Genomic DNA, 17,143 nt, shown 5'->3' on the forward strand with positions numbered 1-17,143 from the left:
CAGATTACATACCAGCTTTTTCAACTACAGCATGACACCTAAACTATAACATTCCTTTCACAGAGACTTGCCACAAAGTGCTGCAAACCTCCAGTTTGCATAGCAATTTCTTTCACTCACTGAGTCTGATTCACCCCAGTCAGACCAGAGAAGTGAGGTTTGCTTGCCCTGTACCTATCAGGCCAGACTCATGAAGTGGGAAATTCACCTGCTAGCAAAAGAAAATGTAGTAGCACTGTTGCTACCCTCTGCCAGGGAAGGGAAGATTTAGTAAGAACTCTGCTACCTGAAAGTGCACCCAGATGCACTGTTCATTTCCCTGTGCACTTTGTGGGTCATACCAGTGGGCTTCAGGCCCATCAGCAGAGCTCACATCTGTGTGGTTCAGATAGGGTAGCACACAATGTGGCCAGTAGGGCAGATCTAAGGGCTTGTTGACACAATGGGCTCTACAGGGCTGAAATTTCTTAAGTGCACTAATATATTGCACATTAACTGGTCCATGTAGACCCTATTGGTGCTCACTGTTCCCTAGTGCACTTTAATATAGTACTGTTTCAAACAGCATTATGTTAATTAATCAATCATATGTTAATCAATCATAGGACTGGAAGGGACTTTGAGAGGTCATCTAGTCCAGTCTCCAGCACTCATGGCAGGACTAAGTATTATCTAGACCATCTTAGACAGGTTTGTCTAACCTGCTCTTAAAAATTCTACAACCTCCTTGGGCAATTTATTCCAATGCTTAGCCACCCTGACAGTTTGAAGTTTTTCCTAATGTCCAACCTATACCGCTCTTGCTGCAATTTAAGCCTGTTGCTTCTTGTCCTATCCTGAAAGGTTAAGGAGAATAATTTTTCCTCCTTCCTCCTTGTAACAATCTTTATTGTACTTGAAAACTGTTATCATGTCCTCTCTCAGTCTTCTCTTCTCCAGACTAAACAATCCCAATTTTTTCAATCTTCCCTCAGAAGTCATGTTTTGTAGACCTTTAATCATTTTTGTTACTCTTCTCTGGACTTTCTCCAATTTGTCCACATCTTTCCTGAAATGTGGCACCCAAAACTCCAGTTGAGGCCGAATCAGTGCAGAGTAGAGCAGAAGAATTAATTCTTGTGTCTTGTTTACAACGCTCCTTTTAATACATCCCAGAATTATGTTTGCTTTTTTTGCAACAGTGTTACATTGTTGACTCATATTTGGCTTGTGATCCACTATGACACCCAATTCCCTTTCCATAGTGCTCCTTCCTAGGCAGTCATTTCCAATTTTGTATGTGTGCAACTGATTGCTCCTTCCGAAGTGGAGTACTTTGCATTTGTCCTTACTGAATTTCATCCTATTTACTTCCGACCATTTCTCCAGTTTGTCCAAATCATTTTGAATTTTAATCCTATCTGTCAAAGCACTTGCAACCCCTACCAGCTTGGTATTGTCCGCAAACTTTATAAGTACTCTCTATGCCTTTATCTAAATCTTTGATGAAGATATCAAACAGAACCAGACCCAGAACTGATCCCTGTGAGACCTCACTTGATATGTCCTTCCAACTTGACTGAGCCACTGATAACTACACTTTGGGAAATGTCTTCCAACCAGTTATGCACCCACCTTATAGGAGCTCCATCTAGGTTGTGTTTCCATCATTTTTTTATGAGATGGTCATGCAAAACAGTATAAAAAGCCTTCCCCCATCCACAAGGCTCGTTACCTTGTCAAAGAAAGCTATTAGGTTGGTTTGACATGATTTGTTCCTGACAAAAATCCATGCTGACTGTTACTTATCACCTTATAATCTTCTAGCTGTTTGGAAATTGATTGCTTAATTATTTGCTCCACTGTCTTTCCAGGTACTAAAGTTAAGCTGACTGGTCTGTAATTCCCCAAGGAAGAAATCTACTTTCTATTTCTATAGCATTGTTCATGTGAATGTATTCTAGATCACTTCACAGCAGATACAAGCCTATCCTTTGTTTTTAGGCCCTCAAATATTCACTGATGCTAGCTTTACAGCTGACATTTGGGAAATCCTGGCAGGAGGCCAAAAATGAGTGGTGAACCACAGTCAGAAATGGAATGAGGAGACCAGACTTGAGAACCTTGAACTGAAAGAGGCTTGCTATGACTCCAGAACAGTTAGTGTCCAGGGGTGCTCTGCTCTATTATTTTTATTTACATATGAGCACCATTGGTATGCATGGGCTTTTGCAGACAAATATGAGGACAAGGTCCCTGCTCCGAACAGTGAATAATCTAAGGACTCAATCTTGAAAACACTTACTCTCATGCATAACTTTACACATGAGTAGCCCCATCCAAGTCATGGAGTAAAGTTAAAACAGGCACTAAAGTATTTGAAAGATCAGGGCCTATACAGAAAACATATAAAGGAGGAGCAGGAGATGGGATGTAGCAAATAGCACATGATAGAGAAGTGCTGTTTGCCGCTTGTTTTATTGATTCCACAGTTTTATTTGGAGCTTTTTGGCTGCCTGTTTTGTTTTGCTGTTGAGCCAATGTCAAGTGTTTCTTTATATAAGCAGCATCCATATATTTTGGTTAAAATTTTTGTTTTAGAGTAGTGAAAAGAAGAATGAACAAAACGTACTCTCCTTTGTACTCTCTTCATCTGTAAAAACTACATCAACTCTGGAGATAAAAGGCTTATGTTCCTCCACTGTGGGAAGAATGATTTAGAATGGGGAAAAAACAAACTGTGGGAGTAGAATTTGATTTATTAAAATGAAAAATGAAGAGTAATGGATGAGGAAGAACATAAGAGTTATTCGAAGGGATTTGAAACGACTGAGGGAGTCATTTAGGCTGGGTGTTTTGCCATTTTTCAAGGTGGAGTGTGTCTGCTCTAGTTGGGGACAAGGCAGTTGAGACTTAGTAGATGATTTGGAATAAAATATCTTACCACTAACACTGCCACCTTTCTCTCATTTCTAGAGTTACTGCCATAACTCTGTGTAAAGGATTATGTATTCTTCTCCCTCTAACCAATTTTCTAAGGGGAAAGATGAACTATCAAGATGGCCAGTACCCTCATTCTCAGCCATTTAAAACTTCCCTTCTTTCCACCTTTAGTGCTTCCTTTGCCATCCTAAGCCCTTTATGTTATATCTATTGCTAAATCTGCATATATGTTATATACATTACTAAATCTGCAGTAAGAAGCCTTTAATGGACTTGGCCAGCATTGCTTTGAGATATTTTATTTTTCCAATCCGTTCTAGATCCTCTTATTTCACTGAGGTCTGAATAGAGATGGCTCCATCCCCCCAGTTTAACCACATTTAGGAAAGGGGAGAATGCTGTTCCGTGCATTGTTAAATAGTCCCTTGCTCAAACATCAGTGTTTTACCAAAACTCCCTAAGCAGTTGCAATATGAGAGGAAACTTTATGGCTTGACCTAGTTCCATTTCAGGGTTGTTGCTCCTTATTTCATGGATGTTAACAAGACCCTGAAGATAAAAGATGGCAAATGGCAAAGTTTTCTAAGTTACCATGATATATTTTAATTTCTACCCCAAATCACCCCCACAAGAACTCTATTCATTCCCTAGTTCTCCTTACAAACTACAGGTTTTTCTGATTTTGCATAAAGGAAGCCTCAGAAAGAAAGCAGGACTATTGGCAACAGCAAGGTGCCTAGAATGAGGTGTTCCAATGCAGAGCAGAGCAACGTTAAGTACCTTTGAGGATTTGGGCCTCAGTACCTAGGTAATTATTAGGGGAAGGCAATCTGCCTGTTTTTTGCCTTTGTTCAGGGTCCAATTTCTAGATGAAGTGTGGGCAGAACATCCTCTTTCCTTAGCACCAAGACACTACTGTGGGAGCACCCCCACGTGTTCATCTTCAGCATTGACATATTCAAGAGATAATTCTGCATAGCATGGTGACCTCAATATCAAGAATCTTTTCTTCTCAATGTATTTCTATGTACAGCAATGCAATAACCACTCCTATTTGAAATTCTCTGGGCTTACTCATATTTTAAATTATTAAAGAGTTCAGGGGGATATAAATGCAGTCTTTATTATCAGTAAAATGTTGAGAAACTAATATTTCCCCCTAGCTGTAGAGAGAAGTTATCAAGCAAAAAGAAACATGATGACCATTACATTGTCATGAATCAATTTACTCTGAGGTAGCAAAGGTTTAGCAAAGACCTGTGCTGCTCTGAAATCTTCCTGGTGAGGAATTTGTTTTTTCCCTTTTGATAAAAACACCAAGAAAATAGGCCTGTCAGTAAAAGTTAGCCCCTTCAAGAGTGTATGGATAGCCAGGAGCTGATATGACCTATGTAATACAATTCCCATATTTGCTTGGGAATATGGGCCTCAAAGTTTTGTCTCCATCATCCTGACGCCCCTGGTCCAACATCTCTCAGAGCATTTTTTTGTATCTTTCAGAGGCACAGATTTCCCACATTCTTGCCATAGACTTCCTCTATCTTATGTTTTAGACTAGTTCTAGAGTTTGTAGGTGAGGAACAAGTCAACAATGAAATCAGGAGTGTGCGTCTTTACCCACATGCCTGGCCTACCTGCAAGTTTAAATCTTTGCTAGTAATAGGTTGAGAAGCAGATGGGTGGGGGTAGCTGACTGAAAGCCAGTAGGTTAACTAACCAGCACATGCAACAAAAAAATTCTCAGCCACAGAATTCCAGGCCTTTTTCCTTCAGGGCTTCAGTTAGAGATCAGGTGGTAATTGAAAATAACGTGGTCCTCTCAAAAAACAGCAAGTAGATCAGTTAAGCTGGAAAGATGCTATTTTTTGAGAGACCATATTATCTTTAATTATCACCTGATCTCTAGCTCCACAGTATTAACCGGGAGGCAGCTGGTCAGTCACAGGTGGGGGCTAAGCCTAACTCTCTTAAAGGGCCACATCATGACAGTGACACTTGATCTATTTATATGATAATGATGTACCTTATAGCAGTGCCACTTGATCCATGAAATTCAGCTACAGCTGGGATGAAACATGTTAAATGTCTAACAGCACATAGCAATCCTATACAACAGGTTTGAAAGGAAGGGAAGAAACTGAGACCATAGGGTAAAATTAGGTAAAATATAAACTACTTGAATCAGAATTGTGTTAGGATGCTAGAGTTAACACTCCTATATTTGCAAAATGTCCCACAGAATCTTTAATAACTATACATAATTAGGATGTCAGCTTTATGCCTCATGAAACAGATGGCACCTACAGTGCCCTCTAACATCATGTTAGCAGATCAGTGTATTGATTCAGGAGGAAGAAGTCTACCTATGGAATCAGCAGCATCACAAAGGTGTTTCAAGTTCTACTTTAGATTGACCCTTACTTAATTTGTGAAATTTGACAGCATCAAAGCACAAGTAATTGCAAAAAAAATACTATGAATGCAGGCGATGCACATTAATCTCTAGAATGTAACAAATACTTAAAAACTTAAAAGTTACCAAGATTAAGACATACTGGTAGTATCAATCATTAAAGGGGTAATAAAATTTGGCTATAAGGTGGGAACCCCACTCTTTTCTGGCAATGCTTAAAGATTTTGCTGCCAAAATTTTATAAGCTGTACTATATGGTTTAGTTATTTGTGTCTTCATTAATGTGTCTGTTCTGGAACTAATTTTTTAGGCAGTTTACCCACAGGACTACCAGCCCATATGCTTAAAATAAAACTGGATTTTTCTTATTGGAAGTTAAAGCTTGCCTGTATATGATTACATATTTTAAGAAACTCATAAGCCTTCTTCTCAGTCTGTTTATAAGAGAAGGGCAAGTCCTATTTATTTATGAAAGACGCACCCACTGAAGTATGTTGGCACAAAACATGGTACATTCATTTTAACACATTATTAACTACAGCTGTGATGTATGACTTTGAGTGGTGTGAAAAACTCAGATTCTTGGTTATTGTAAGCAATTGTTACCCCACTATGATCAACACACTGCAGCATGCCCACCTAAACAAGAGGTTACAGGCTGCTTCTATATTTCCTATGAAAGACAGCTGCATATTATCCTAGCGATCTTGGTTGAAGACTATACCTCTATATTGGAGTCTTATTTGAAAAGATATACTGACGAAGAAATTCAGATAAGCCTATGTAAGATGATTCCAATAGGTCGATTTACTGCTGTAGCCATACTATCACCACCATCTATACTATCAGGAATCAAATTAATTTGAAAATATTTCTGCATAATCTGACAGACTGTCACTTGCACTGGATTTGAAGCTCAGAATAGACCCCCTCCCCCCTAAGATACACCCGAATGCAAAAGGTGGCAACCTCTGTAAATTAGTCATATGCAGTCCTTGTTTATTTCCCTTTGCATTACGCTTGGTGGCTCCAGTGACCCCGTTGTTAAAGTTCTGCATCCAAACAGAAGGGAAGGGCAGGTGACTTCCTGTCTCTAATGGAGTTCATTGTTGCTCTGGGTACTGCTTAAAATCACCTTTCCTAGAGGGGACCGAGTCCTGAGGCTCTTACAAATACTTCTGAAGAGACTTTTTTTGCCTTTGGGATGCACCAAGGGACAAAACGTATCAATTGTTTCTTAGGGAAGATGACTCCCTGGAAAAAGGGAGGAGGCCCCTCCTCAAATTACACAAGTGAACACTCTATTGTACTATTAATGAATTATGCTGGTTAAGGGCCAGATCCTTAATCAGCATAAATCAACCTAGCTCCATAAGACTTCAATGGAATTACACTGATTTACATCAGCTGAGGAGCTAGCCCAGTATACTTTCCAAGAAAATAAACATTTTCAGCAAAGCGTCACTTAGTACAGATTTGTTTACCAGACATTACTCCCTGTTTCTTTGGTTTTGGCTATGAGAAAGCATTTGTATTCAAATCGTAAATAAATGGATTCTTCAGTCTCTCCTCTCTTCAAGCACATGCACCTCCTTTATGTGAAATTAATCACATATTAAGAGGGAATACTTTTGTGAGAGCCCCTTGATAAATTATTGGCAGCACTTTTTTGCATTACCTGATTTCTCTGCAATTATTTACTGTCGTCTTAGCTGATCTTGCAGTTACTGGCCAAAGTCAGTTGGTCTTTCTTTACTACAAAAGTTATATAGGTCATATCCTCAGCTGGTATAAATCAGTGCAGCTGAATGGAGTGAGTGGCAATGGAGCTACAATGATTTTCACCAGCTGAGAATCTGGCCCTTTTGTTTTTGAATAAACAGCATTCTACACGTTATGTAATCTCTCATGCTAGACGAGTAGGCAATCAACAGAAATTGTTTTGCCTAAAGAACTATACTACTTTAAAAACAAATCAAGTTGTCCTTATATCAGTTGTTATTGCTTGAATTTTATTTCCCTGTGATTAGCTTTAAAATACAGCATAATTGCTTAGAACTGAATACAGATACCTAGAACTTAATCAGCCTCTTACAATTAGAATTTGTGGATTTTAGTTGAGTTTTGCAAGACCCATTCAAACACATAAGGGTCACTGTTTTGTCCCCTTGAGCCAACTATTTAAGTACCATTAACATTAAAAAGATTTGTGGGTATGCATCCAGGGAGAATAAACCTCTTAAACACCTTTTTTACTGTACCATTTTGTTCCCTTAGCATTTTTCACCTCTTACAGCTATTTTGTCTTATTGCTCGGTCTTTACAAATACATATAGCACACATTTCTCACTCTTTGAACAATCCTTCCCTCACTCCCTTTATTGATAATGCTCAAGGAAGCTTGAGATACTGTTCCTTACTTTATTTTCCATTTTCATTGTGAACTTAAGAACACTTATTTTTTCCTCAGCAACTTGTTTCCATTCAGAGACAGAAGCTTCCTCTCCCATATTTCACCCCTATGAAGGGACAGTTATTTGTCTGACATCAGACAGAGACAGATTTATTTCTTTGCATTGTCTTAGTATAAACTTACATTTCTGTAACACCTCTTAGCCCAAAGGATCCCAAAGCACTTTACAAACTATGGTCCTGACACTGCCAGCACTTACTACCAGGTGTGATGTTGAGTAGTCCCACTGGGATAAACAGATCATTGTTGGTTCCCTTTGAATAGTGAGACCCTGATAGTAAATGGTTACAGTATCAGCCTTTGTGTACATACAGTACCATTGATATGTTGCCACCTCAAGGGTGGATGGAGTTAACCAACTGGCACACAGCACTGCAGTGGGTGGAGAGGAAGTTTTTCCTGTAAACTTAATGGGCCAGTGTGCATAGGAATGGCACTCCATATATCAGAAAAAACAACTACTATACACAAATGAGCTGTTAGCTAAGTTTGCTGGCTGAGTTATATTTCCATCATCTAACATAATAAATAACTTCAGATTCAGTTGTAAGCTAAAGATTTTCTCCTGTAACAGCGCAAAATGAAGCAAAACAATAAAGATGGAGAAGGGCAGAAGGTTGCTTGCAATACAGTTCAATAAAAAAAGTGTATCTGCAGATATTTCAAATATAGTTAAAAAACCCAAACTGAATGCTGCACATCTTAGCACTAACCTCAAAGTTTTGAGGAAATTGCAAGATACAGTACTTGAATTTTGTTCTCCTGCTCTCCGTAAGAGATTAATACCATGTCACTGCTCACAGTTGCCTAGACAGTATGTTAGACATAACATGTTGGCCTTTGCACCATTATCCAATGTGCTATTATCCATTGTGTAAAGGTGTATCCTTTACACCATTATACCATCCAATTTATGTTATTACTATTCCATCTTTTCTAAAATGTTTGTTAACTACTATTGCTTATCTGAAGTGCCTGTGATCTGAATCTGCAACCACAAAGCGCCAACATCTCCATGTTTCTCAGCTAAGCAAAGATGTTGCAATTGCAGTAGAGGACAATGAAATCAAGGAGAAATTGAAGGAGAATACATCATCCCAGTGCATTATAGCAGGACCGGGTGAAATCGATGACCATATCAATCCCAAGTAACTTTAAAAAGTGTGCATAGTAAAAAAAGATGCACCAAAAACTTGGAGGATATGAAAAACACCTATGAGTGCAAACTCACCTAGCACTGATGGTAATGTGAGCAGGAATCAGTAGGTGAGATTTCACAGATGGTCCATACATAAAGAAAAGGCACTGATGCAGTAATGTTATCATGTTTGTCTATATCACTTAGTTCTGGTGCGAGAGATCCAGCTTATTATGCTAACAAAAGAGGTAGGGCAAAGCAGCAGTTATCACCGGCTTTGGGATATATCAAGATTGTATGATATCGGGTGGGATATGGGAAGGGGGGAGACACTGCATGTAAAATACTGTTCGCAACTTGCCCATCCTGGGCAAAATATCATAAGTTCAGAAGCAAACTATCCTGTGGAAGTAGAGATCTGGTGTAAGTACAGAGCGTGGCAGGACTCAACATGTAGGAAGGCTCTGCCAATATAAAGCAGCTGCTGCCACCACCACCACCGTTCAGTAAACTCATGTCACTTCAGAGCACAGTATGAATCTTAGATGGTGCTCAGTTATCTCATGCAGCAGATGCCATGTCTCAAGAAAAGAACAAGTCAGGAGCAGCTTCAGATGGGAGTGTGAAATATATATTTACACTCTGCACCACACACTCAGGAAAAGAAAAGATTAAAATATCAGTCATTGCAGATGACAGCTAAGGAACAGGAATCATATACATGTGATAGGGGACATATTACCTGCTCTGAAACAATGCTCCCAACTCATTACAGCGGACTTGTATACAAACCTCCACCAACTTAAGTAAATTGGTACAAGTTTGTGGGTGAGCACTTATATCAGAGTAAACCTGCCTATATCACTTTAACAGGGGCAAAGGGGCTAGATGCATTGCAGGTGTCCACACACAAAGTTGTACTAGTTTAACTAAATTGGTGCAACATAACACCATTAGTTAAAGTAGTGCAACTGTGTGTGTAGACCAAGCCTAACATAGCATTGGCCACTGAACAGCAGACCTCTAATCAAACAAGTCCAAATTGATACAATTGTCAGAATGAAATCAGTCAGCCATGCTGGTAGGTAGAGTCTCCCCACCATTCACTCACACAGTGGCACCATAATAGCTCCCATATGTGGAGGGGAAAGTTAGCATGTTATTGCTCACTCTTTACTAATTTTTAATGCTATTTCTAGAGGGCTGCACAAAGGAGAAGGGATTTGGACACGGCCATGGCACTTTAGGAGAAGAATACACAAGACAAGAATAAACCATGCACATCATTATCTGCCCACTCCATCCCTGCTTTGTGTAGGTAGCATGATGGTGTAATAATTCTGCTATCTTACTCACTTTTCAACTTATTAAGGTGTCAAATGCTGCTCACTTTCCTTCCATCACTTGCTTGGCATGGCTACATAGCCAGCAGTTTGCAGGTTCAAAATCCAACACAGAATCCTACATTGTAGGGCTCCTTCTTAGTGGGGTGTGCCAGTGTTGCCAACTCTTATAGTGGTTAGAATGAGTTTCACAAGATTTGATGATTTTCTGAAAGCCTCACCCTCTGTGTTGGAGTCAGGCAATTACATGAGAATCTCAGTTTTCTTTAAAAAAAAAAAAAAAGTTTCTAGACCCTAGAGAAAAGTCTGAAAACATGAACCCTAAGGACTCAAAAACCAGAAGCCAAATAAGTGTCATAATTTATGATTTTTTAGACACATGTGATTTATAAGCCAATTTCATGATGGGGGGGGTGGAGCTGATATGTTTTTTGAATGCTTGCTCTTGGGAAAGCTAGTGTTTGCACTTTTATTTGCTCTCAGCTGCTATTGTCTTAAATAATATAGCCAAGTTTCCTTGCATAACTGGAGACATGGGGTAGTTATGATTGGTTTAGGCTTGTCAGTAAATTATACAGAACCACATTGTAGCTGACCTTTAAGCAGATGTGTGGGGCTTAGTGGGGGGGAGTGAGCTTGAGCAGCTTTCTTGGGCAGCCTGCACAAGGGCCTCTCACAACTGCATTCCTTATGCTTTGGGGAGCACAAGGAATGTTCCATCAGTATGTGCCCACAGGCATAAGATGCCCCCAAGAGGCTGGGGGCAGGGAGGAAACAGGTCTTCTCCTCCCTCCCCACTTCTCTGGCCAGCAGAATGGGCTGATTGATCAGGCTCCCTGAAGCTCATTCTCTCCTGTATCTTATAGATAAGGCAATGATAAATAAAATGCATAGCTCTCAGAAATAATAATTAGCATTTCTGTATCACCTTTCATCCTGAAGGATCACAAACGAAGCATTGCTGAGATGTTGCCACCTCTGGAGCCCTGGATGCTGCATAACAAGGAGAGGAAGCATTAGAAGAACATTTATATAAATGAATATATATCTGTGCTACAATATCTCTACTCCAACATAGTCAAACCATCAAATTAATATTATAGGGTCAGTTTTCAAGTGATGCACAGAAGGTATGAGCACAAATCTAGTTTTCAAATGAACAAAGGTGTGAATCTCCTGCAGGCTGTTTAGCATATTACACACTATGGCAAATATTCAGAAGTATTTTCTATTATGTTCCATTTATGTTTGGAATTTGCTTCTGTGTTTTGAGCCAGTAACAAGTACAGTGCTGAACTCAATACAAATGTTCAGCATCAAATAATTTGATAATTTTGACATTGCCAGGTTGTAATCCTTGTCACCTTTTTTCTGCCCTTTATGTTGGTTGTTAAATGATCAAATATTTATTGTTTGAAATTAGAAGTGTGAGAAAGGACACAATTCAAATCTTTAGATCTGAGCCCAAAAGCCACAGTTTGTCTCCAGATCTAATCCAAAAGTGGAAGGAATCTATTTTCCAGTCAGATTCAGGTACTGATGAAATTTGGTTCTCATCAGATTTCAGACAAAGAGGGCAGAAACCTAGTGAGAACAACTGATTTTGCAAGGTTTTAGTCATTCAAGATGTCCTCTGTTTGAACTGTCAAGAGAACAGCTCAGTAGACTTTAGCACTGTTTAATCTGAGCATAAACCTCTAGTTTTAATTGTTTTCAGACCATAACTAGATTTAATCAGGATTCTGATCTGGAACGAAACACCACTTCTTTGACCCATATTTAATATGTTGAAATCCAAAAGTACACTTGGAATAGAACACACAAAGAATCTCACAATATCTGGGTTTGAAAATGTAAACAATCGTTATATCCGAATACAAATGTTTTGGTAAATAAAAAAAGACTTCTTGTACCATTGTATCCTTCTATGTTGCAGCATGAAGAATGTAGTGTTTTTCCTTGTTCATTTGTATATAAAAATAGATTGCACTGAATTTGTTTCTTTCATTATAATAAAGCTGTGTCTGGATGGCAGAACAACATTATTGTAGCTAGAGATAAGATAACTATCCTTGCTCAGATCAGAAAAGAACCATAATATAGAAGTGGCGCAGCCAGATGGCCCAGTGCATAAGACTGTGGCTGCCATGAGGGAGACATCCACGTTCAGCACTGCTGATCCTTAGGCCAACTGTGAGGCACCCATTTGTCTATGAGATATGATGTCCTCAGCCTCCAGGGCACGTAGCGCATTGCACTTTTGCGCTGCCTAGCAGGTGGTTACCAAGCAACAATGCAGTTTCAGAGGCTTATTGTCCTCGCAGCCACTGGATGAATGCATCAGTCACAGCTGCTGCTTTTAGGAAGGAGACAGCATGATTTCAGGGGCGGAGAGAATGGGGGGTCAAGGTAGCCTTAAATGAATGTGTTTTTTATAAAAACTTTTGATAATTTTGGTGATCAGGTGGTTGATATTTAGAGTTACTCTTTCTCTGGTAAATAAGACTTTAAGGAAAGTTCAAAGGTCCCTGGTACCAACTCTCATTACAAAATAGCAACCAAAATCTTTATTTTTTAGACTAGGATGACTTTAGCATCTACTTTGCTATGAGTGAGTTGCAGAAATCTACATTTTATCATGATCTGTGAGGGAGAGGAGATACAAAAAAGCAATAGCTTTCTTATATGTGGAAAAACATATCTAAAATGGGACTACCCCAGCCCCAATTTTGTGTTATAAGATTGTTAACAGCTCTGACAGCTCCACATTACCTGACAAAGAAATTATGCACATAAATTGTTTGGATTTCAAATGTGTTTTGGTCTCCTGTTGTCTGACAGAACAGCTCCACAGCATAACTTTTAAAAAAATATTTCAAATATTTCTTTCCTCTTGGGTTTGTAACAAAAACCTTTACTCTTGCCGCTCTCAGATGTGTGTCTAAGATTCAGAAGGGCCTGATCCTGTGTAGAACTGTGTACTTTCTGAACATTGCTCAGGGCACTTAATTCCCCTTGATTTCAGTGGTAGCTGTGAACCTTCAGCAATTCCCAGTTAGAGCTCAGCATCTTGCAGGATCTGGCCCTAAGAGAGACCTGGGCTGACATCTTGGCTCCACTAAAGTCACTAGCAACATTCCTATTGACTCCAGTGGGCCAGGATCCCTGGCTCTCACACCATTCCCTTTGCCAGCCAAACATAGTGACTGGTTTCTGCTTTTGTGCAGCCACTTTCCCACATAGCAGCATTTGTTTGCAGCCTGAGCAGCTAGGCCAGGAATCTGATGTAGCTCTCCCAGCCTGGAAGCCATTGAGTGGGATATACATCAATCACCACAAATATACACAAGAGATTTTCCAAATGAAACATGGTGGTGGGGGAATGTGGAGAGGGGAACCCTTGCTACAACTGTTTAACAGGTGTAGCCAGTACTTGCCCCAGCACAGCAATCTCTGGGTCACTCACTCCCTCCAGAAATGCTAATCTCTGGCCAGCATAGCAGCCACTCCTCTTGTGCTATCATATGGTGAAAGACGGATTATGTCTGGGGACACACAATGGGGGTAGAATGCTCTCTTCTCTATTGGACCCATACAGAATGGCCCATAATTTAGCCCACCACTGTAGATCTAGTTCCACATGCAGTACTGTTTAGCAAAACATAATCACACTCATTCTTTATCTTATCAAATGAATTACATGCCCAATTTTCTAAAGAGCTTGCTGAACTATGCCTGAAACATTTTTTGTGCATCAGTAATTTCAATTTGCACATGGAATTACCTGGTTTGCCCGCACAAATTGTGTGGGATGCATCACAAACCTGTAGAGGCTAGTTCACAAAAGAAGCAGTGGTTAAGCAGGCTGGGGAGTAAGAGGAGATAGTTCTATTGTCACCCAAATTCTAAAATGGAAAGTTTATATGACTCTGTTTTGCTTTTGTGGTATTTCCTTATCCAAAAAAGCTTTACTTTCATTGCACAGGTCCTATGCATTATCTATTAATAGGACAGCATATTTCCCCCCTCTTGTACATCAAATTCGGCCTGATCTGAGTGGTGCTCAGCACCTGTAGCCAACACTTACCTTGTTAGGAGTTAAGAGCACTCAGAATCTTGCAGAATCAGAGTCTAAATATTATACTCAGATTGGGGCAAATGATGGCTGTTGAATCTGTAATTAAGAGGCTTCACCTGATGAGATTGAGCACCTGGCATGACTCAGTTGAAATGTGGCGGCCTTCCATGATGTGTTGTTCACAGGGAGAGCAAAATAGTACATTCTTACTGCCACAGGAATTCCAACAGAAGCAGAGAGGCTCTTGAGAGGCCAGCTGCTCCTAACTTTGCTGCTGCAAGAATGCAACTGAATTTGAAAGCTTGTCACCAAGCTGAATCCGTGATACACCTGTCCCTCTCGTCAGTCTCCTTCTAGAAAGTCTCACAGGGACTTAAAAACTAAAGCCATAAAAATGGGATTTAACCAGACTTATTCTAAAATGCAATATATAACATACAAGCTCCATATGTCCCATGGCGGGAATGTCCTTTAAACCAGGATATGTAAACAAGACAACAGCTGAGGAATGGCATGAGCTGACCCACTTTAATTCAGAGGAGGAGACTGTTAGATAAAGCTTTACAGGAGCATTTCTTTATATATATATATATATATATATATATATATATATATATATATATACACACACACACTACATACATACACACACACACAGCTAGAGAAAACAGGAAATATGTTTGATGGCAAGCACTCATCTACTTTTTATTTTAATAAGTGTTGGATAAAAGACACATTTCAGTAGGGCCACCATGATCAACCCAGTAATAAATGGGGGGGGGGAGAGAATATATACTGCTCACTTCACACATTGATACATATAATTGGAACATCTTAGCTCGTGAAAAGCCTGTCTCAGGGCTTAGCTACGTGACATATCAGGAAGGCCATGTCTATACTACAAACTTTGGTTGACAATTTACTTTGGCCTATCACCACTGAAAGCTTATATCGCACATCACATGTGGCTATTTGCGTCAGTGATGCACATATCCATTAGGAGTGCTTAAGGTGGTGTAAAGCGCAGTCTGCCACAGGTAAGTATTCCAGTAGGCCATGGGCCGCTGTCTGGCACAATGCCTTCAGGAACATTTTCACATTGTTTTGTGGCATAGTAACAATTTGCACAGGGATTTCTGGGAGCGAGGGGTCCAGATCCCAGCATGCAACTTTCTCCACCCCATAATACCTTCTATATTCCATAATTTTGGACTTTTTTTAAACTCCCACAAGCCTGCACAACCCTTTTTAGTCTCTGCCATTTCTGACAGAAGCATTGAGCCTGCCGAGCTCAGCACTGTTCTCACGAACATTGCAAATACAGGGTGTACAATTCTGCCATATTTGCAGACTTTCAGGGTGTACCCCAACCACCAGGATCACAGGGAGGAACATGAGTGTATCTTTGAGGACAGTTTGTTGATGGACATACTGAAAAAAATTGCAGGTTGTTGGTGGCGTTCATGGAGCAGCTATAGATGGTGGAGCACCATTTCTAGGCCTAAGAAACGATCACTGATTGGTGACTTTGCATTGTAATGCAGGTTTGGGACAGAGACTAGTGGCTGCAGAACTTTCTGATAGAAAAAGGCCCATTCCAGGATCTCTGTGCCAAGCTTGTCCAAATCCGCCAGTGCAAGAACACCAGAATGGGACCTGCATGGACAGTGGAGAAGTGAGTGATGATCATGGTGAGAAGCTTACAATGCCAGATTGGTACTGGAGTTGGAAAATCCAAAGTGGGGGACATTTGCATGCCAGTGTGTAAGGCCATTAATCGTCTCCTGTTACACAAAACTGACTCTTGGCAATGTGCAAGAAATAGCGAATGGATTTTCAGCAATAGGGTTCCCATACTGCAATGAGGCAATAGATAGCATGCCTATCTCTGTTTTGATACCAGTCTACTTTGCTACTGAGTACCTCAACAGAAATGGACATTTTCCATGGTTATGCAAGCACCAGGAGATCACTGAGGAGGCTTTACCAATATTGGTGTGGGTTGGTCAGGCAAGGTGCATGAGGCTCACATGAGACTACAGGACTATTCAGAAAGCTACATGCAAGAATATTTTTTCCTAAGAAGTGAATTAACATTGGTGATGTGAAAATGCCAGTAGTGATTCTGGAGAGACATCCTACTCCTCACTCATGAAGGCATCTACTGGCCATCTGGACTGGGCTGAGGAAAGATTCCACTATTGTCTCAGAAAGTACAGAATGACTATGAAACGTCCTTTTGATAGACTGAAGGGTCACTGGTGTTGTTTACTCACCACATTAAATCTCAGCAATAAAACATCCCAGTGGTTACAGCTGCATGTTACATAATATGGGAGATAAGCAGGGAGAAGCTGCCACCAGGATGGAGGGGTGAGGTGGAGTGGCTGGTTGCTGAAATGAAACAGCCAATGACACAAATGTTATTAGAAGAGACAACTGGAGTTGTGTCGCTGAAGGATACTTTAAAAGTTAATTTTCCTGGTCACCTACAGTAGTAATCTTCAGTATAATTTAAATCATGTCATTTTTGCTTTTTGTCTGCTGGTATCTAGTGCAGTGGTTCTCAGCCTTTCCAGACTACTGTACCCCTTTCAAGAGTTTGATTTGTCTTGCATAACCCAAGTTTCACCTCACTTAAAAACTACTTGCTTACAAAATCAGATATAAAAATACAAAAGTGTCACCGCACACTTAGTAAGCAATTTTTCACTCTCTCATTTTTACCATATAATTATAAAATAAATCATGACCCTCCCAGGTTGAGAAACACAGA

This window comes from Dermochelys coriacea, chromosome 4 (assembly GCF_009764565.3).
Source record: "Dermochelys coriacea isolate rDerCor1 chromosome 4, rDerCor1.pri.v4, whole genome shotgun sequence".
NCBI classification, from domain to species: Eukaryota; Metazoa; Chordata; order Testudines; family Dermochelyidae; genus Dermochelys; species Dermochelys coriacea.